Genomic DNA, 21,947 nt, shown 5'->3' on the forward strand with positions numbered 1-21,947 from the left:
GCTACTAGTCAGGGAGATTTCAAGCTTTCGAAAACGTAAGTGCCGTTGTGTAACAGCGTGGACATTTTTAATCATAAATTTTCGTCATCGCATCCTTGCAGTATCAAATATGTCATTTCAAGGACAATTTTCTGTTGCTCCTTTAACCTGTCATTTGGAACCGACAGTAGTCGAGGAATAATAAAAACAAAAAGTTCTGTTGAAAGAAAGATCTGCTAGCATTTGATTCAACAGAGAAAGAAACGCATATATTGTAAAACTAGTTGAATATACACATGCTTCGCACAGGGGCTGTATTTGGAAGTCAACGCCTGTGGGAGTATCACCATTGATCTCAGCGACCGCGAAAACTATGGATTTAAACTTATATCACTCATTTTGGGATATGTTTTACATGCCTCGGTATCCACCCCCCGCTGACTCCCGGCCCGCATACTTGCAAGTCATCGCTAATGGAAGTGTCACCATTGATTTCAGCGACCGCGAAAACTATGGATTTGACACTAATATCGGTCATTTTGGATTACTTTTATATGTCTTGGTATCTCACCCCCCTCCGGTGATCCCCGGCCCGGAGCCGAATAGTGTGAATTTGGAAGTTAATGCGACTGGAGTTTCACCATTGATTTCAGCGACCGCGAAAATAAGAATTCGACATTAATAGCTCAAGTGGTAGAGCGTTGGCTTCGCATTCGGGAGGTCGTGGCTTCGAATCCCGCTGCCTACCATCCTGACTGAAGTTTTCCAGGGTTTCAATCAGTCCTACCAGGCAAATGCAGGGATGGCACCTACTTAACTGGCCCTGGGCGATACCTTCCCAAATCCTTTCCATTGTTAATGTTGTTGGATATTCAATGTAAAATGGCCTCTGAGCTGTATCTGGTGATTGTTAAATAAATAAATAGTAAAATATCGGTCATTTTCTACTACTTTTACATGTCCCGGTAAACGCTCCCCTGAGACCCCCTGGTTCGAATTTCGAAAAAAACGTTTACTCTGGTCTGGAGCCTTGACCAAGGTACTCGTGACTAAAATTTGGTAACGCTCGGTCAATTTGTCTGGTTCCCAAGTCGGTTCCGGTAAAAGACCCCTGAGACCCCACTGCTTCGAAATTTGAAAAAATCGCTGCGTCTTGATCTGGGGCCTGGGCCCCGACCAAAATTTGGTAACTCTCGGTCCACTCATCTGGTCCCCAGGCCGCACACAGACAGACAAACACACAAACAAACTCTTTATTTTATTTATATTAGAAGATAGTTTACAAGACAGTATTCAGTATGTACTTTTTTATAATAATTGAGGTCATAACGAAAGGAAAATTGTTATATTTGAATAAACAGGAGAAGAACGTAAATATTGCAAAATCTTTTCCAATACTTTTTCTATTATTTTGCTCGAAATTTCTTCATAGTTTGTTATTAAAATACTTGCCAACACATCCTCATTTTATTGTCCTAACAAACCAATATATGTTGATAGTAAAATAGTTAGATTGATCGAGGTACTGGGTCTTCAGAATTTCATGTCACTCCCCCTCAACGTTACGAAATGTTGTCTAAATGAACCAATATATGTTCCAGTAAAATAGTTTAGAGTGATCGAGCCCCTCTTATGATGACCACAGTATTTCATGTCACGGACCCCCTCCCCTTCACGAAACCCTGGCTACGTGCCTGCAACACTGTCAGTAGCTACGTCCTCGACTAATATACATTTACAAGTACAGCTTTATTTTCGTATTTTTTCAACAGTTAACGAATTTAAAACCGTATTATAATTCAAAGTACTTATCATATTTTTATCGCAAAGCAAGAATATGTAGTTAACTTCTTAGATACTTCGCTCCGCAGGAGCTCATTCAGCGCGTGCAACAAGCAAAAACAACATGCTTGGCGTCTCACAAATGACAAAGGACAAAAAAGAAAAGCAAAAGCAGCACAGCAGGGCCTTATCGAAGTCAGAGCTGACAACATAGTTTCGGTCGTCACTAACGCGAATAGCGGTGTACAAGAGTTATACAGTTATCATATACGTTGTGCCACAGTAGCGCTACAGGCGGAATGTGCACGAACTACAAATGAATATGCTTCTTACAAGTATCAATGACTGTTGAACCGTCTTTACATTCTACACATCAATTTTTCTCCCACTTTTTGACCTTGACAAGCAGAAGTACCAGGCTTTCTGAGTTCACAACCATAATCTGTTTGTGTACAGAGTACGTTTTCAGTTCTTCGAATGACTCTGCGCGCGAAGAACAGGGGTGATGATCGGGCTACCGAATACGGCAGTCAGAGACACCCGGTTGCCACTTTAAATGTAAAATACAAATATAGAGCCTTGACAATGCCGTGAGGATGAATATATATATATATATATATATATATATATATATATATATATATATATATATATATATATATATATGCTTATCTATGTTTGTAAAATATTAAAGAATATATATATAATATATATATAAAAGTCGATCCACTGACCATGTGTCACTGGCGGGAACGTTACGCACATGGTACACATACTTTCATGTTCTACAACCTTATGTTCTACAACCTGTTTATTTCGGAACACAGAAGTTAATGTAGTTGCTGCCGCTATAAGCAATATGAAAAATGACAAGCAAATCATAACACTTTCAAACTCTCAGTTATTAGCTCTCTTGTGTCATTATTTCTGAATATTATGACCTACTTCATAACTCCTGTAGTTCCCTAGTTGCTTCAAATTGAAACAATGAAATGAAGTCTTTCATAAGTACAACCACGATTACGCTTTGGAAGTTATGGGAGAAAATGATATGAACAAAATAATAAAATAAAGAAAGTAGAAGGAAAGGATACAGTATGAGAAATCGCACACAAGGGTCTCTTGGTAAGGGCTGGTATCAAACCAAGGACTCTTCTCACGAGATGAATGGAATCTAGGACAAAACTCCCACAAACACGGCCATAGCTCCCACATAAATGGACAAATCTTCCAAATTTACGAACGGTTGAAACTCCCACACACAAGGGGAGTTTTGGCATTTTCTGAATGTGGGAGTTTTGACTGTAGGAGTTTTGATCTGCTCCCGATGAAAGCGCTCTACCGCTAAATCATCGCTGCCTTTCGCGATGGTGGGTCAACACCAGTTAATGTTAACAATTTAATGATATAGAACCAGTTGGCACGCACTAAGATGTGGTATGAAATAGTAATTCGGCTAAGGAGGCAAAAGTATATTTTCAGGAAAGGAATAACCTCTCTCTTTTGAAAATGAAATGAAATATTTAAGTTTAATGCCCCACGCTTATGCCCGTTAGCCTAAGGGAGACGGATGATTAAAGCAAGTGAAAGCTGCGGAGATAATTTGTAGAAAGAAAATGTGGGAGGAAATGGGTGTATCCTGAATAAACCCACGGACAGATGTTGTCCACCAGAAACTTACTTCCTGGTGTTCGTACCAGGAACCCCACACACTAGAGGTAAGCGCTCTAACCTTGAGATACCGCAGAAATGCTCTAGTACATTTTGGTGTTTCCAGTATACCAGCGTTTCCCAACCGGTGTGCCGTGAATGGGCCGCTGGTGTGCCGCGAGGAATCGAAACAAAATTACTAATTTTATAGCAATCAAAATGCAAAAGGTAGGGGAAAATGTATATTTGTATTTCACATTACTATGAACCTCTACTATGAATCTACAATTTTAAGTTTCATACCAGGTTACTGTTCTGTATATTTCTAACGTTGAAAAAAATGGTTATCATTGTTATGATCATTATTGCTTCTTTATTATTGCAGACTATTTCGTAACTTGAAAATTTAAAATATCATTCAATCCTTTCGATAAATTACCTACATTTGAGTTTTAAAAGTAAAAGAGATTTGTTTGTTCGATCGTTATTTAGTGATCTTCTTTCTTAGTAAAAGGTTGGATACAATTAAAAAAAAGCGTATTTTTAAAACCTTAGTCCAATATTTCATTGCAATTGTTTTCTATTTTTAAATTAGAATGAAAAATAAGTATAATGATTTACCATAGGAAAAAACAGTGATAGTGCTTTCTTCTCTGTAAAAAGGCGAACAATAATCACAGAAAAATACCACAGTGTTTTATATTTACAAATAATAATATCTATAAGTGTGCCGCGAGAATCCAAGTAACACCCGTAGTGTGCCGCAAGTTGAAAAAGGTTAGGAAACGCTGCAGTATACTGATAACAAGAGGCTCTTCTATCGAAACAAGAACATTTCAGTGCATAAACAATTGTTGAAATGTTATGTGTGTTTAATGTAAACTTCTAAGAAGTAAGTTTTGTTTTTAAAATAAGCATGCAATAATTGTGATAGATTATTAAAAAAGTATTTTTGGGAGTCATTTAGCATTACCAATTTTTGATATAACTATAATAAGAGAAGGTAATAGACTTCAGTGTGTCAACCCTCTCTCTATGCCACTAGTCTACAGTGTGGATTTATGCAAATACAAATGTACTTTAAGTAGCATGGTTAACTAAAATATACAAATTTCAATAAGAGTACTCTCTCTTCTGTCTACCTCAGAGGCAGTTGTGGTTGTTGTTTCATTAAATGCAGTGAGTCAGTCATTTTCTTTCTTTTCTACTAAGTTTTATCTCTTACCATATGTTTCAACTATCGGACCATATTACTTTATGCAGTGATCTTTTATTTCGTTTGGAACATAATGCAGCTTGAAACGTAATACGGTATTGAATACCTACAAAGCTTTTTTTTACGACGAACTTTAGCATTCAAGCACAGTCCATGAATTGCTGCTGCACGCTCGCCATTATTTTACGTAAACCTTCTAGTGTCAGAAAGACATGCAGTGCGTATTGTATTTCGAATTAAGTTACGTAGCCCAACAACACAGTTGTATCATCGTCTTCAGTTTACATCTTTACAGTTTCATCTCGAAAAGTTGCCTCTCACCTACATACGGAATCGTTATTAAGCACACAATCCTCTACTTCTGACTACTATGCATCATATGGTACTCCATTCATCAATATCTCGATATTCCTATGCACCGCTGTGACTACTCTGTACTGTTACAAACTACTTCCTGATGCCCTAGATCTGGAGTTACCTGCAGACTATCAAATTCATTATCACCTTTCGCTCATCTTTCTATTCTAAGTTGAGCATCCATCTACAACTAACATTGGCCCCCATTGTCTCCGCCAATGTCTAGAGTAGCTCTAGGCGAGAAGAAAATGAAGGTTGAAAGTCAAAATTTGCAATCTCTCAAAATGGCTCTATCGATTTAGTTTCTATCTCACAATTCATTATTCCAATAACAACCTTATACAAGGGGATTTAAGTCAGCCAAATTCAACAGCCCCTCTTTGGGGTGCTACCTGCCCATTGAACCCTTTCATTCGGCCCGTTTGACACGTTATTGAAAAGGTACTTCTTTTGCAATGCCTTAAATTGAGCTAGTTTCCCAGGTAATTGATATACACCTTGTACATACCTTCCATGTAAGACATTTGTCTCGTAAATTTCTGACACCTTTGCAACATCTCTATAACGACTTATAAACACTTAATTTAATTTAGGTTTATTTCACTTACCTTAGTCCATTGGTTTGGCGATTCTTCGCTCATAGGAAATAAAGCTCTGTGTTGGAATATCGTATGCACACCGAGCATTGAAAGATTAGTTTAGAATATGAGAGATCAAGTATTCCACTAAAATGATAAATAAGTTATTTTATTCTGCTCTTTTAGTAATTTAATGTATTGGTTACCATTATAGCACCTTTTGTGTTGTAGAGTTACTAACGATTAACGTGTTTGTACACTGAATATAGCTATTCAGCAATTGTGGATATATTATACTTTGTCTCGTACGATCCTTGACACCAGTAACTTCTCTATGATTGATCTATCTCTTGTGGCAACTTTCTCATGACTGATGTAAGTCATTATAATAGGAAACAATCAAGAAGGAGTAGTTTGCTTTGAAGGTAAGTACTTTCCAAATAATTTTCTCTAAAAGTACTTAGACGATTCTGTTCATATTTTTTTAAAAAAATATTTTGTCATTTACCTGGACCCACAACATAAGAAAATGAAGTTACTGTTTGAAATAGAGGCTGGTCATCGACATGTTAGCGAAAATGACAGTAGCTTCAGTCATTTATATTGCGAGTCCAGGTGAACGGCAATGTTACGTTTTCATTTTTACATTGGCCGCATAAAGAGTGTACAGTCCGAATTGCTCGTCAGATTTAAAAAAATTCCCTGCATGTTGGATTGAATGCATCATCTTTAGAGATTGTTTCCCCTCTTATATTCTGTTGTATATCTGATAATAACAGAGTTCCAGTATGTCAAGAGATTTTTGGGACACCCTGTATATATGCAGATTAGAGCTATTAGAAAATACATAGAAATACTTTTTCTGAGGCTTTGATAATGCCATTTATTAGAATACGACTAAAATGTGTGACTGATGATGAAATTGAAACTATAACACATTAGGAAGTAAAACGAGGAGGAAATTTAATTTGTGACAGAAAGCAGGACACTAAGCCAAAGGTTAAATGCGAAACCTGTAAGCGATGAATTCGTAGGAGGCATAGAAAAACAGTAACAATTGTGAAGTTTAAGAACTGTACATAAAACCTGAATGAAAAAAGAATAAATTGTGAAGAAGATATGTAATGAGACACACAATATAGACAGGAACACAAAAAATGTGTTACTAAAACTTTGTTATGAAAGCAATATTTGGAGTAGCATGTATACCCTAACAGTGTGTTATCAAATCAAAATAGATATATAGACGCTGCAACAGAAGTTGGGTAGATATACAAAGGCAATAGGAACAAATTTAACACATTTCTAATGCGGTCACTTAGGTCCCCCACTTCTTTCTTTATGTTATGATTTTGAGCTTGGTTGTGCGAGGGTTAACTTTAAAACCAGAAGTAGTAGTGGATTTTACCACTTCCGATTTTCATATTGTAATACTGGTGGAAATGTAATTTCTTGAGACGCTGAATGTATCTTCTGAAAAAAATGCATATACCTGTTTATTTTCACTTTTGTTCTAAAGCGACTAATGTTGAAACCGGAAGTGAGTTGATTCTTGTGTGAATACTGAGTTTACAAAGGATGTGAAACCTATTGTTGGGTACATGTTTTCGTTCGTAGAAACCGTTTCTCTATATTTCCTACTGTATTTGGTTTATGAAGATTAATATATTGAAAGCACAATATTAAAAAAAAAACTTCTAATACTTAATTTTTTTGTAGAGTGTTACTAGTGGAGATGATATATTTCCTTGAAACGCTGAGTCGATTAGGAAAAAAGTCATTTTTTCTATCTATTTCAGGAAACTGGAAACTGTTTTGATTCATATCATTTTCAGTTTCAATAGAGGCCTGAAGTAGAAGATGAAACCTACGACGACTACACATCTCTTACTGTACTGCTCTGATATCTGTCGATAGACAAATCCACGGACAAACTTAACCGTTCCACAATACTTCCAGCTCCTATGCATAACATGTAAGTTTCGTTTCAAGTTATGTAATTTCGGTAGACTCTAAAACTATGTGAACCCTGTACTGAAACTAGAAGCAGTAGATACATAACTTGCAGTAGATCTATAACACTTAAGTCATATCGAAAGCTTATAATCTTTTTTGCTAGATAAAGATTAATCTTCATATCGAAAGTGGTAATAGGTTACTGCAACTTCCAGTTTTTCTAGAGTAGTGATTGTAAATACGAAGGCATTCAAGAATTATGAAATGAAATGATTTCTTCAGTTTAACGTCTCACATTTTTGCTCTTTAAGCTAAGATATACGAATGATTAACACAAGTGAATGATAATGGAAAGATTAATGGTAGAGCGGTTACCTCTACCGTATGGGGTCCCTGTTTCGATCCCCGGTAGAGGTCTTCATGGGCGGGATTTTTAGTACGGGATCGCCCAGCTCCGTTCACTTACAATGTGACAGCCGACCCGAGTCCGAAATATGTTTTCTCCTTTACACCCGATCCGGCCCGAGGTTCTATAATAATCAAATGAGCCCGAATTACATACACTTAAAAATTAATGAACAATTGTACTTTTAACAGCAATTGAGGTTTAATTTTGAAGTTGTGCTTAAAAGTTCTCCAGAAGAAAACGACCCGATAAGTATCGTTACACAGTCTATTTACAAATTTAGGCCTAAAAGGCCCGAGAAATATGGTTGGATATTTAAAAATTATGGTTCGAATCCGGCCCGAGCCCGACATGATATATACTTCAAAGGCCGCGTCCGGCTCGCTGGCCAGGCCGGGCCTGTAGATGTTCTCTGGATATTTCTGTTTCCTACCATGTTCTGATTCCATTTAACTCACCAAAAAGAGTTTAATATGTAACTGAAAAGTACTGTGAAAAATTGTTCATTATATGAGATGTTTGTCCTAGGAGGAGGTCTAAATTGTTAGCTTAGACTTCTGTGTTAATAGTGTAAAAGCATTTCGATGTTACTCGTAGTAGATAGAATAGGGCGGGAATTAAATACTTACGACACTTTATCCATGACAGAAAACTTATTCTCGCTTTCTATGGTCACTTTCCTTGTAAATTGATGCACGTGAAAACTGCTAGTAGTTAATTTGTAATGGAAAGGAATTCACACAATTCACCATATTTGTAATAAGTTATCACTATGAGATCATGCTGTTCCGTCGTGAAGCGTTCCATTCTTACCCGTAAAGACAACATATGAAGATCATGCGTTACTCGGTTCTCCGTTCCCCTTTAGCCTAACCGGCATAATCGTGGGACGTAAAACTTATTTCGGTTCTCCGTGTCTACTAACCACAAAGACAACAGATGAAAATCGTGAAATATTTACTGTTGGAACTACAGAAATGGCGTACAAATTGTGTCCTTTGTGAGATATATTTCTTATTTAACAGTACACATGCACTACATAAATAACACCATCTTCAACCAAAATAATAGCTCTTAGGTAATATTCATAACATTTGATATGCATTTAAACATCAATATAATTAGTTTTTTCTATTATCTCGAAAACGATGACTGAGAATTTAATCAAATACAAGTTATTTTGCTTAATTCGATGTCATTGATCAACTTATATGACTTACACGTATTGTAGAATACTCAGGTAAAACGGAAATTAAATTTAAGAGTTGGTTAATCATTCTGGCTATATCTCATTTACCGTACAATGTATCATCGACGCCTCAGTATCATAAAGAAATGATAAATGATTTCAGTATCAGATTCATGTTTTAATTGACATAGTTTTCCTACAGCATCAATTTTGTAGGATGTATATGCGTTTTCCTTCATCTTTTCAAAAACTACGCATTTATTTTTATATTTTGTTCAGCTTAATAAGATCTTTCGATTAGAATTTGGCTCAGCTTTAGCAAATTTCATTTTCTTGGGATGATAACAATTATTATCTGTTTTGAAACCGTTTATAACCGTTTTTTAAATCATTCCTTACAAAATGTGCCTGCTTATATAAGACAAAACCATCTGGAAATTCGATGAAAAGTAAAAGGGAATACTGGAGCATCTAGATTAGCACAACAAATGAAATGCTGTTTCCGTAAAAGGGTAAAAAGAAACACTTGAATTTTTGGAGACAAGAAATGAATGAATAAAGACAGAAATCATCACTACAACCGTGCAGTCAAGTTAATAAGAATATTTTGTCGCCTCCATTTGAAGAATAAATGGGCTGTAAATAATACAATTCTGAATAAAGTTTCCAATCATATTGTTTTCTTGATTGCGTGTAATAAGATTTAAAAAGTTCTTGACTATATTTTTCACAATATATATTTATGAAAAAAAAAAACGGAAACGTCTCATCCGTCTGAACTACAGGTAAAAATACTAAAACCCCTAACAAATTACGCTAATAACGCCCTACAGAATACTTGCCTATTGAAAGACCTAATAAACTATGTATGTTATTCATCTTACTGATCAGTTTGTGGACGTTAAAATACGTTTGAAAATAAAGATCTGTCATATTCTATCCTATATTACAAATTTTGTATGCGACGTATAAAATGGCATAAACTACTTTAAATATTTATCTTATAGCTGTGGAATATAGATCAAAATTTTAAACATCTCCCGCCTTTATTCAACGAGTAATCTATTGAAGAAAATGTTTACTCCGTATAACATTGTTCTTATTATCGTTTGATTATATATATATGGAAGAGGCGGATGCAGGACGGACTTCTGGGGTGGAGGTGGTTTGTAATACCGTTCCTTAGAGCTAATTTAAGAGCTCCTAACTCTGGGATGAGTTAAACTTTTATATAAAATAAAAAAAATATTTCCTCTTCTGTGGGGGCATTGACCCGATTGCCTCCCCTGGATCCGCCCTGATATGTATATAGACAGATAGATAGATAGATATAGTGTCCCGTAATTCGTATAACAGCGTTTGAGAGTTGAAAGTTAACATCAAAACAAAGAAAATATATATGTACAAAAACTCGGAAGTGGCGTCGTTTACTCGTTATGATCATGGGAAATTTGTCGGCAGGGAGTTTTGACACGCTGCGAGTATAGCACAGAGACCACTGGCCTTTATAAGCCAGTGTGGAATTGCATACAGGAATTTATTGGCGTTTCTAGGCGTAGTATGCAACTATATCAAAATCAAAACAGAACAATTGCACAAGGGGTTCCCTAAAGGAAGTAATGAATTCTCGTTTATCTTTGCAAATGAAGATCGGTCAAAATGAGCTGGAAAGTTACTATGACGATACTGGAAGCAAAATCAAAAATATATTATGGAGAATTGTGATTGTGATATGAGTTTTTGCATAGTAGCCAAGTTCCACTAAACGAGAAACATCAGTGTATTATTGACGGTTAGATTAATTTGTAATCAATGCACGCAACAATGCACTTTCTATTGGTAGTACCGTAAAGAAGCACGGAGCTTTGTACGTAACACTATGATGTTGAACCCACAAAATAGTTTGTTCCACATCCTGTATGAACGCAATGTCAAACCTGTCGTGTACGCGATATGTATATTACCCTGTGAACTGAAGCATCCTAGAGTGGAAATAACATATGTTGTTAGAACGGTTGCACTAACACAAAGCTCTACGTAATACGTGTAAGAATTTCCATTTGTCCGAAGGACAGTTCGAGATACGGCCTAACAAAAGAGTATACTACAGAGCAGGACGGATTCCAGTAGAAAGGAAAACTGAAGTAAGAAGCAAACAGTACCACGTAATCTTGTGTACCTTGAAAAGCAACCTCCGTTGTGAGGACCTGCGGCGGACATTAATAGTCCGAGCGCCAAACACACAATACTAGACGTATGTTTGCAATAGAAGACACTTGGAACACTCACAAAGAAAACAGAAGTCACAAGAGGTCAAAACGTGCCACTTACCAAGTTCGAACCGATGATAATGCTTTGTGATTATCCAAGTGACGTAAGTAAATTACATGAAGAGAATTGTACTTCAAGAGCGGCTGGAAATAACGCCCACTAACAGTGATGCATCACAACAACGAGGTATATTCGCATAGACCGTGTCGAAAATAACTGGCACGTCTCGGATTTCCTCAGCCGCAGGTGCAATGCGAGCAGATGTTGCTCCTACCCATCCTGGGTATCATACACCAACATCTTTATTTAACCTCACAGAAAGAAATTCAATAGCGTCAGGTAGGGCAAGCAAGTTGGCTATGTTCTCGGACCAACACGACCTATTCATTGTTGTCCAGAGAAAATATTTAAATAATATGAGACATAGCATGTAAAGCGGGGAGGTGCAGTGTCATGTTGAAACCATGTGATGTAGGATTCTAAGAGGAATTTATTCCATTAACTCCGGCAGTATTTTCTGCAAAAGCATTAAGTAGTCGAAACATGTAAGATGTGCTAGGAAGAAAATACGGTCCAATTAACCGTCCACTTATGTTATCTGCCCATACGTTCGTTCGTGAAATGGGCGCTCTCAAACATCTTGAGGATTTTCTACTGCCTACATGTGCCTATCATTACAATTAACCACACCGTAAAGATTGAAGGATGCTTCGTAAGTGAAGAGTATCAATTGGAGAAATGAATGATCGTGTTCGCAGCTTAGAAAGAACATAGTGTCAGATACCCAAAATCGACTTGATCAACACTTTGAACTCGCATAAGATGGTATGTATGTAGGTGTAAAGCAAGCCCAATAGTTGCCCTGTTCCCACGCAAGTTATGTGTCATGCTTGAGTGCTCGTCGAAGGATCCTCTTCCAAGCGTCGAAGCACTTTCTCTTCAAACTGCGGGGCTTCGTTTAAGCATCGGAGCAAAATAGTCGATTCCTTGACTGTAAAGGTAGTACGCCGGCATTCTAGTCTGCAGAGATAGTGCGTGACGGCACTCTACGAAGTGGAAAGCGCTAGGAGAAGATTAAGCCTTAAATCACGATGGACTTAACCATAAATTAACAGTATTTCTGCATACTCATCAAACATGAACTCTGCAACTGCACCAGATATTAATCACTGGTCACGATCACAAAGCACATTGTTTTAATGTAGGTAGTATTGTACTGATAATTGTATGTCATGTCATGCGCAGGGGTTGCAGCGTGAATTTTATTCATACCAGTCGGAAAGCCATGCGACAAACCTTATCTTTGCTGGATTAATTTGCTGCTCTTGTTGATAGATGTGCAATCTGGCGACATCGAATACGAAGTCAGAAATAGGATTAGACATGTGAACCACTCGTAAGGTAAAACAAGTACGAATGTTTATTAGACACGTTATCACTGCAAATTTATTTTTTCTTGCCATTCACAATAGTGTTGTATTGTTTATTTCTTTTCTCTATTAATATGTAACGTCGAAGAGACACACGCATAGAAGAAAAAACATTATGAACCACACAGATGGCAAATTATGTTTTTGACTCAGCTTGTGATGCGTATGTTGAATGATGCATGTCTTTGACAGTCTTTAATGATAAGGTTCGCGTGTTTCAGTCTTTGTGCTTTCGATATACGCTATCTGCATTACAAGGAAACTTCATTGAATGAAATGCAAAGTGCCGGAAGTACTTCGTGTGTTTGCCTGAAACTATTTTACTGTGTAGCTAGAGCATAAGCACTGTCTTTACTCCTTCCGACCATTGTGAAGGTAGTTTCCCTGGCACTGGTCATTCCCAGCAGATAAATGTTGCGACATCTTCTGTAAGGCTAGAGCTGTTGCTTTCCACACAGTTGGCACTCATCCATCTCTACCTGAGCATTTGACACGCAATAGCAATTAATAAAATATAGTATTTACTTTCGACGTGTGTTTCTGGTTCCGAGAGTGTGCCTAGGATATATATGAACGCCCTATTTAAAGCCCGAGATCAAAGAATTGGTTAAGAGGGACGAGACAGTAGGCGATTCGTTAGAATTTTGAATCGAAGCTTGAGATTGTTTCAAGTGTACGCTGTGGATGAGTGGTAACGCTAGATACCTTCTAACCAACATATAATGGGTTCGTCTCCCACCTCTTATATTTTCTCTGTAGCGAAGTGCTCATAATGTCAGCCGCAGGTTCTCGAAGTGAAGATTGCTTATGCAAGGAGGACATGATTGAATAGTACTGTTCGCTTCTTACTTCTGTTTTCCATTCTACTGGAATCCGTCCTACTCTTAGTATATTCTTTTGTTAGGTCATATCTTCAGCATAGTTTTGTAGGACTCACGAACACGATGAATAGTCCTTCAGACGTCCTAACGTTTTTTGCATGTATTACTCCATGAAGTTTTGTTTTAGTGCAGATATTCAAACAAAATATATAATTTTCACTGAACGATGCATCACTGCAAAGGGTAATCTACATATCGTGTACACGACAGGATTGGCAACACATTGATACAGGACGTAGAACATACTATTTTGTATATTCAACAGCAACGTGTAACGTTAAAAATTCCTTACTTGTTTGTTGTACTATCAATGGAGAGTGGAACATTGCATACCTTGAAAACAAATTAATCTGACCTTCAATAATTAACTGATGTTTCTGGTATGTTTGAAAAGATTTTACGCCTTGTTATGGAATCATTTATATCACCACCACAATTCCCCATCTGTAACTTTAATTCTATTTCCACTATCGACAACGTACTTTAATATTACATATACTTTCTTTTCCAGTTCATTCTGACCGATCTTCACTTGTAAACAAACGTAAGCGGAATAAACTACTATGTTTGGGGAATTCCTTGAGCAATTGTTCTGTGTTTTGATTTGGATATTTTTGGATACTAAGACTATTACTTTCTATGTGCAAATCCAAACCGACTGTATCAAGGTCATTTGTCTTTGTGCTATAAATTCCCTGCCGCCACACTTCTAAACGGTCATAACGAGTAAACGACGCCGCCTTCACTTTCAATCTCTTGTCCATAAACTTTTTGTTTGCTTTAATGTCTACTTTCTGCTCACAAACGATGTCTAGGAATTACTTGTCAGCCTGTATGTATATCTTGAATATAAGACAACACAAAACAATAAAAATGCTACTTTAGTTCATATGTTGCTATGATATTCAAATAAATCAAAACACCTGCTTCCTAAAAGTGTGCTTAGTTATGTCGTTTTAGAGTGCACGGAATGTTTCCACTTTAAATTCACTGTCTTACAGAGGAGTATAAGGTAAACACATTGTGAGTTCCTAAATGATATAGAGGGGGTACGACCATTTAATGAAACAATGTGCATGATTAGAAACGTAGTGGATGAACAAATCTGGTGTTAGACGAATTTGTTCTATGCTGTGGAAGAGAATACTAAAGACAATCTAAAATTCACCCTGCCAAGTTCTCACTGCCTCGGTGTCTTTGCTGGCCAGACATGCATAATGACTGTACTAAAGTGTAATGTTTTATTTTTTGAAAAAATATTGTTCTTTTTATTTAATTCGCCAATGAACATTTTCTTCTGAATTATCTCTGTTGGCGAACAATAATTCACACTGCTTGGATCCCTCGTTAACCTATAGATTCAGGTCTCATAAATCCTTGGTCTTCTAATAGACTTAAATTTATAATCCGAAACAAGAATATTGAGTTTGAGAGAAAATGAAAACGTTTAGAGAAAATTTATTTTAATTTGCTGCCACATTTGAACTTCAAACAGAAGTGGAGTGTGTGAAAAATAAAATATTTTAGTTTTACGACGCACAATGAAAATGATAATGGGTAATATGGTAGAATGAACAAAATGGGAGAGGGGGGTTATGGCGAGGAAATTCATGCAATGGTATTTGTACACTACAAAGTAAGGATCAAACTGGATATTTGCTTTATCACTGAAAATGGGCCTGAAGGAATTCGGCGTACGATGGGATGATGTTCGTTGAGGGTACTTGTCCAGCTCGAAATACTGGCCTACCAGGAACGTAGTCAGGATTTTGTGGGCGAGGTCCGTGACATGAAATACTGTGGTCATCACACCACGGGCTCGATCATTCTAAACTATTTTACTGAAACATATATTGGTTCGTTTAGCCAGGATTTCGTAACGGCGACGGGGAGAGGGTGTGACATGAAATTCTGAAGGCCCAGGAGCTTGATAAATCCAAACTAGAGATGCAAAAAAGCCGGCTTTTTTGAATCGATGGTTTTTTGCACTTAAAAAGCGGGCTTTTTTGGGAAAAAAACGAGAATTTTGGAAATTTTGGCTTTTTTCATTTTCATGATTTTTCTGTTTAAATAGCTTTCTTATAGTATACTCTAAAGTTAAATAAGATTTAATGACCTGAATGCCATATTTCGCTCTGGAATTCACCATCATGATGGATGGAGCACATGGTTTATGAATTAAAGTAAACATAAAGTACGTAGTATTTGAGGGCAATTTTAGAACATGTTTAACCTTATTTTAACTTCTGAACCATCCACATTTTTTTCTTCTCTAGATCATTTCTTTTTAGTCATCCATGTTTCATATCTTGGAGCTTAGAACCCTAGCTTCTAGCACATAATTAAATTAATGTTTTTCAATATATCCATCAGAGCATACTTCCACATTTCCGTTATACTGTAGCTGTGCAATGATTTAACAATAATCTTCCGGACACAACCTTGAATACCATTTAATAGAAATAATCAGTATCGGATTTAGAAAAATATTTGGGAGGGTTTTTCTGAATAATGTTTGTTTTTTCTAAAAATTCCTAACTTTTATTTAAGAGGAGCTTAAGTTTATGAATACAGTCATAATAATATTTCGTTTCGTTTGTATATTCAGCTATAATCTTTCAGATACAACTTTGAAGACCATTTTATACTGATAATCAGTGGCGGATTTAGAAAAGTATTTTGAGAGGGGCTTTTTTTATTAATGCTTAGTTTTTCTAAAAATTCCTAATTTTTTTTTATTTGAGGACAGCTTGAAGTTTATGAGTAAAGGCAAAACTAATATTTAGTTTGTTTTAGAAATTCCGTAATTTCAGGGTAGAGATTCCGTAATTCACTCCGAAAGACATCCCCACCCCTAACCCTCTTTGCAAATCCATCACTACTGGTAATTAGTAATAACAAACATTTAAAAACGATTAGAAAGGAAGTCGGCCAGGACACACAGTACACGCACTATCTCTACATTCACAGATGGGATTAAGAAAACTTTTGTCAAAATCGTCGAATGCGGGGTTGAATCCCGGACTTCACGATAGAAGCGCGAAAGCTAACCACTCACTCATGTTTGTTGTGCTTAACTTAAATGTATTCTCTCTCTCTCTCTCTCTCTCTCTCTCTGGCCACAAAAGCTCTCCATTGACTTCTGTCCTCATCCAATTCAATCCAGTTTCTACTCTGTATTCCTATTTCTACTATATCCATCTTAATATTGTCCTCCTATCTGGACCTAGGTTTTCCTAATGGACGTTTTCCGATTGGATTTCCAGTTAAACCTTTGAAAGCGCTCCTACTTTCTTCCATTCTGGCTACATGACCTGCCCACCTGAGCCTCCTAGACTTGATGACTCTAACGATGTTTGGTAAACCGTATAAATTATGTAGTTCCTCCTTATGAAGTTTCCGCCATTCCCCATTCCCGTTCCTCTTGGGTCCAAATATTCGTCTCAGAATTTTATTCTCAAGTAATTTCAGTCTGCGTTCTTCCCTCAGCGTAAACGACCATGTTTCAACCATAAAGCATAACAGGCATGATTATCATTTTATATATTTTAAGCTTTAAATTCCTTGACAGAATTCGCGTCAACAAAATATTTTAAACTGAATAATAACAAGAATTTCCTGATTTCAGTCGGCATTTAATTTCTTTGTGGGTATGATTTTGGTCTGGTAATACTGATTCAAGATATTTGAAAGTATCCACTGTGTCGAAAGTATTTATTGATATTTTAACGCACTCATAATTTGCCATATTACGATCCTTGTGAACTTCCTTGTATTTAGATTTCCCTGCATTTACTCATATCCCTGCAAGCGTTTTATAAAACCTCTGCATTTCTTTCGATTGTCCTCCTATTAGATTTACATCATCAGCATACACCATAACCTGGTGAACACCATTCAACTCTAGGCCCTAGTTCCTATCTTTGATTTTTCTTATAGCGTACTCCGGAACAAAGCTGAATAATAACGGCAATAACGCATATCCTTGTTTCAGGCCAACCTCGACGTGGAAGCTCTCAGTTTTCTACTTGGACTTTACTCTGGGATTCATTTAAACACTTAGTAAATCTAGCATTTTCTGTATTCCAAATTCTGTAAGACTGTTGTACAATGTTTCCCCCTAACCGAGTTGTAAGCCTTTCTAAAATCAATAAACAGTCGGTGTACTGGGTAATATATTCCCATTTCTTTTCGAGTATTTGTCGAATGGTAAATATCTGATCGATTTCGACTAAATACACACTGATAATCTCCAATAATTTGATCTGCGTATGGGGTCAATCTTATTAATAGAATGTTGAGAAATGCCTCGATAATTATTACAGTCAATTTTGTCATTTTTCTTGTGAATTGGAACAGTGATTGATTCTTCCACTCTTTTAAAAAGTATTAAATAGTTTGTCTTTTTTGAAAAAAAAAGTTTTGTAACGATATGTCGAATTTTCGTGTTAAAAATTCAGAAACCTTCAGGACTGGGTAAACCGTGGTGGTGGTTATATATTCTACAGCCTAGGAAATCATACGCTCAGATGAACCGTCTATTACGTATATCATCCATGGACAGAAAATTCGATACTTTCCTGATTCTGAACAAGCTTAAGAAACAGTTAGTGCATTACAGAATTTGGAGCTTTACCGATTTTGCAGACCCGAAGCACCTGATAGGTGGTAACAGATTATTACGTATGTGATCAATCAGTGAAAAATTTGTTCGAAATATTCATACAATGTATATGAAAGTTAAAACTTAACTGAAACATTTCAAGAATGCACAGAACCACCCGAAACGAAGCTCTTGATGTGCATATTTCTCTCATGTTTTTTTCTTTATTTTGCTTCAAAAAGAGGGTGTAATATTTTGAAGTAAAAATACTACATACAATTTTGCGTTATTCATGTATCATTTTTAAGTACTTATTGTATATAAGAGGCTAAAATATTATTACATATATTGGTTAATCCTTTGCAATTCATAATGTAAAAATGTTAAGAATTTAAAAAAAAATATTTTTGAAATTCATGATTTATTTTCGAGGTTTCATATTATTATCTGCATCAACCACTAATTAAATGAGTTTCTTTGTTGTAGAGAAGCAAAAGAAAGTCTGCATTATCAGTTTAAAGCAAAATTTTCAAAAAAGCCCAAAATTTCCCAAGCAAAAAAGCGAAGCAGAAAAAACCGAGTTTTTTTTCCAAAAAAGCCGGTTTTTTTCCGAGCCCTTGCATCTCTAATCCAAACTACTATACTATCAGCATATATTGGTTTGTTAGGACAATAAAATGAGGATATGTTGGCAAGTATTTTAATAAAAAACTATGAAGAAATCTCGAGTAAGATAATAATAATAATAATAAAGCGTATTGAAGATTTTACAATATTTACGTTCTTCTTCAGTTTATTCAAATATAACAATTTTCCTTTCATTAAAAACCAAACTATTATAAAAACTACATACTCAATAATGTCTTGTAAACTATTTTACAATATGTGCGTTCCTTTCTCTGTAGAATGAAAAGCTAACAGAACAATCCACACATTTTTTTTTGTTTTTATTATTCCGCCAACTGGTGTCGGCTCCAAATGACAGATTAAGGGAGCAGTAGAAATATTTTCTTGAAATAACATGTTTGATAATGCAAGGATGCGATAACGAAAAATTATGATAAAAGTGTCCACGTTGTCATACAACAGCACTATGCTTTCGGAAGCTTAAAATCTTCCTGACTAGTAGCGGAAATCCTGAGAACTCAGTAACTTTTCTTGAAATTTCAAATTACCTGACTATTCCAGGATATCTCGCTTAACTCGCCACAATGTATTACAAATAATAGAAATCTCCTCACAAGAAAGAGTAACCAAAGGCTTTCTGTAGTTTTTTATTATTTGTAACGTTGATCCTTCTTTTTCTAGTTTTATTTTGTTTAATCCATGCTTATTTTTTCATTTCTGGTCTCGAAAGGGAGGAGTCAGGACCCCCCCCCCCTTGGCTACGTGCCTGTGGCCTACAGGTGCGTTATTTGAGGTTTTACTTGGATAGTGGGACTAGATCTTTCCAGTAATAGAAAGTAAGCTTCAGGTTAAGCTAATATAATGTTCTTTAACATATATATAAAACTCATGGATGACACTTGACCTCACTATCCTACCAAATGACTCCCTTGGTGTTTGCTAAATTCCTTCAGGTAATGCGCATTCGTTCTAGCAATGTAGTAAAAATATGTTTATATAGATTTAATAATAAAATTACCATGCTTCAAAATTGTTGAACACGTGGGTAAATAATAAATCAATTTTACAGTTAACTATTATTAATTTTTTACATTGATCTTAAGTTTTTGTATACGGATTTATGGTCCCATACGTTACTTTAGCGTCTCTTAACTTACTTTAACCTCGGGATTCGTCTAAAATTGATTTAAATTCAATGTTCCCCGCGGCCCAAAGCATATTATCTTAATTTTAGCGGCCCATATGGGTATTTTGCATATTTATGGTCCTTCATTTACCCGGAATTCATACACTACTATAACGGTTGGTCACAAAATTGCTTTTAGTTTCTTTAGATGTAACTGAACACGAATATGGGCATATGCAAAACAAATTGGATCAAGTACTGCTTCTCTGACACGTGTTATCCACAACAGCCGGCATCTTGGATCCGCCATAATGGATTCAACTTTCGGTTTTTCAAATGAAAATATATGCATCTGATACATTAAATTCATACATTCTCTGGAAATTCATTGGTGTAGTAAGTTGTATGGTAGCTTGTACCATTTGCAAGATATTGCATATATAATAAAATGTGAGGCATTTCATAAAATCAACCATTAGAAAGTGCAGGATCCCGTATGTATATGCGATCCTTTACGTGATTTATTGTTGACGAAATGTTTTCCGAAGGTACGTATATACAGACACATAGACGTAAATAGGATATGGTAGATCTTCACCAAAGTCTGGTAGTATCTAGATTTACATTTGGCATTTTGTTCGTAATACAATACTTCCTTGTTATAGTGCTATAACATGGAAGTAATAGCATTCACTAACAGAAATTATTATGAAACCAATGTTGTAGAGAGCTTGTTTATACCTACAAGTAAGAAATTGTTTTGATTGTCATTTTTGATTTAAGCTAAATTGATGCTACTCTGCAATGTCTCTTCGCGAAGTGATTTAGCATGTAATAACTCGCAAACGGAACAAGCAACCGTAATAATGTATTTCCGAGTTTTTTTTATGAATTTCCCAGAATGAATTTCCGAGAAAATTTTATGATGAATTTGTTGTATTACATGCACCTATTCACGTTTCAAAAAAAAAAAAAAAAGGTGAATCCGATATGGCGAATCCAAGATGGCGGCCGGTGTCGATAATACACGTTAGAGAAGCAGTACATGATCCCATTTGTTTTGCATATGCCCACATTCATGTTCAGTTACATCTAAAGAAACTAAGAACAATTTTGTGACCGAGCTTGAAATGTAGTTGTGTATGATTGAATTCCGGGTATATGAAGGCTCATAAATATGCAAATGTGTCATCATCATATCTGCACTGAAATGATAATACCTCCTCAGTACGCAATCCCTCTAATAATTGTTTTCTCTTTGCCCTCAAAACATTGTAATACATAGACAGACATAATCAGTGTTTACAAAATTCTGCATGCTGCAACGCGACGCAATATCAGGCAAAAAGTGCTATTATAAATTTTATGCAAATTATCGTAAAATAAATCACAAATTTTGCGACAATCAGTATACAACTCATTGTAGCTACTTCCAGCTTTCGTACTGCGTTGCATTCCGGTTCGGAAACTTTTGAAAAGAGTAAGGTGTTATCAAGAGCTTTTCACAATCGACGATGAATTTGTCGTTCATGTAGCTATGAAACAAATTCGAAAAAGCAGCAGCGACTTCTCGCAAAAAAAAAATCAACTAGGATTACGCCCCCCCAAAAAATAATGCACTTATGTCAAGGTTAGGATTTGAGTTTAACCAAGAATCTAATAGTAAATTAGAGCCCTATATCAAGTTTGAGTCGTCTAGTTTCTGTCGTTATAGAACAACAATTTAATTTAGTGACATCTTCATAACCTGCTTTCAAAACTTCGGAGTTATAATTTTGTTCTATCTTTCACTACTTTGGTAGAGATCACTAAACTAAAATCAGAATCAAATTAATACTGTAGTTCATCCTATAGTGAAAGGTTTGGATGGCCGAATTAAAGTTTATAATTGTTTTA

This window comes from Thermobia domestica, chromosome 15, assembly GCF_964235325.1.
Source record: "Thermobia domestica chromosome 15, izTheDome1.hap1.1, whole genome shotgun sequence".
Taxonomy (NCBI): Eukaryota; Metazoa; Arthropoda; class Insecta; order Zygentoma; family Lepismatidae; genus Thermobia; species Thermobia domestica.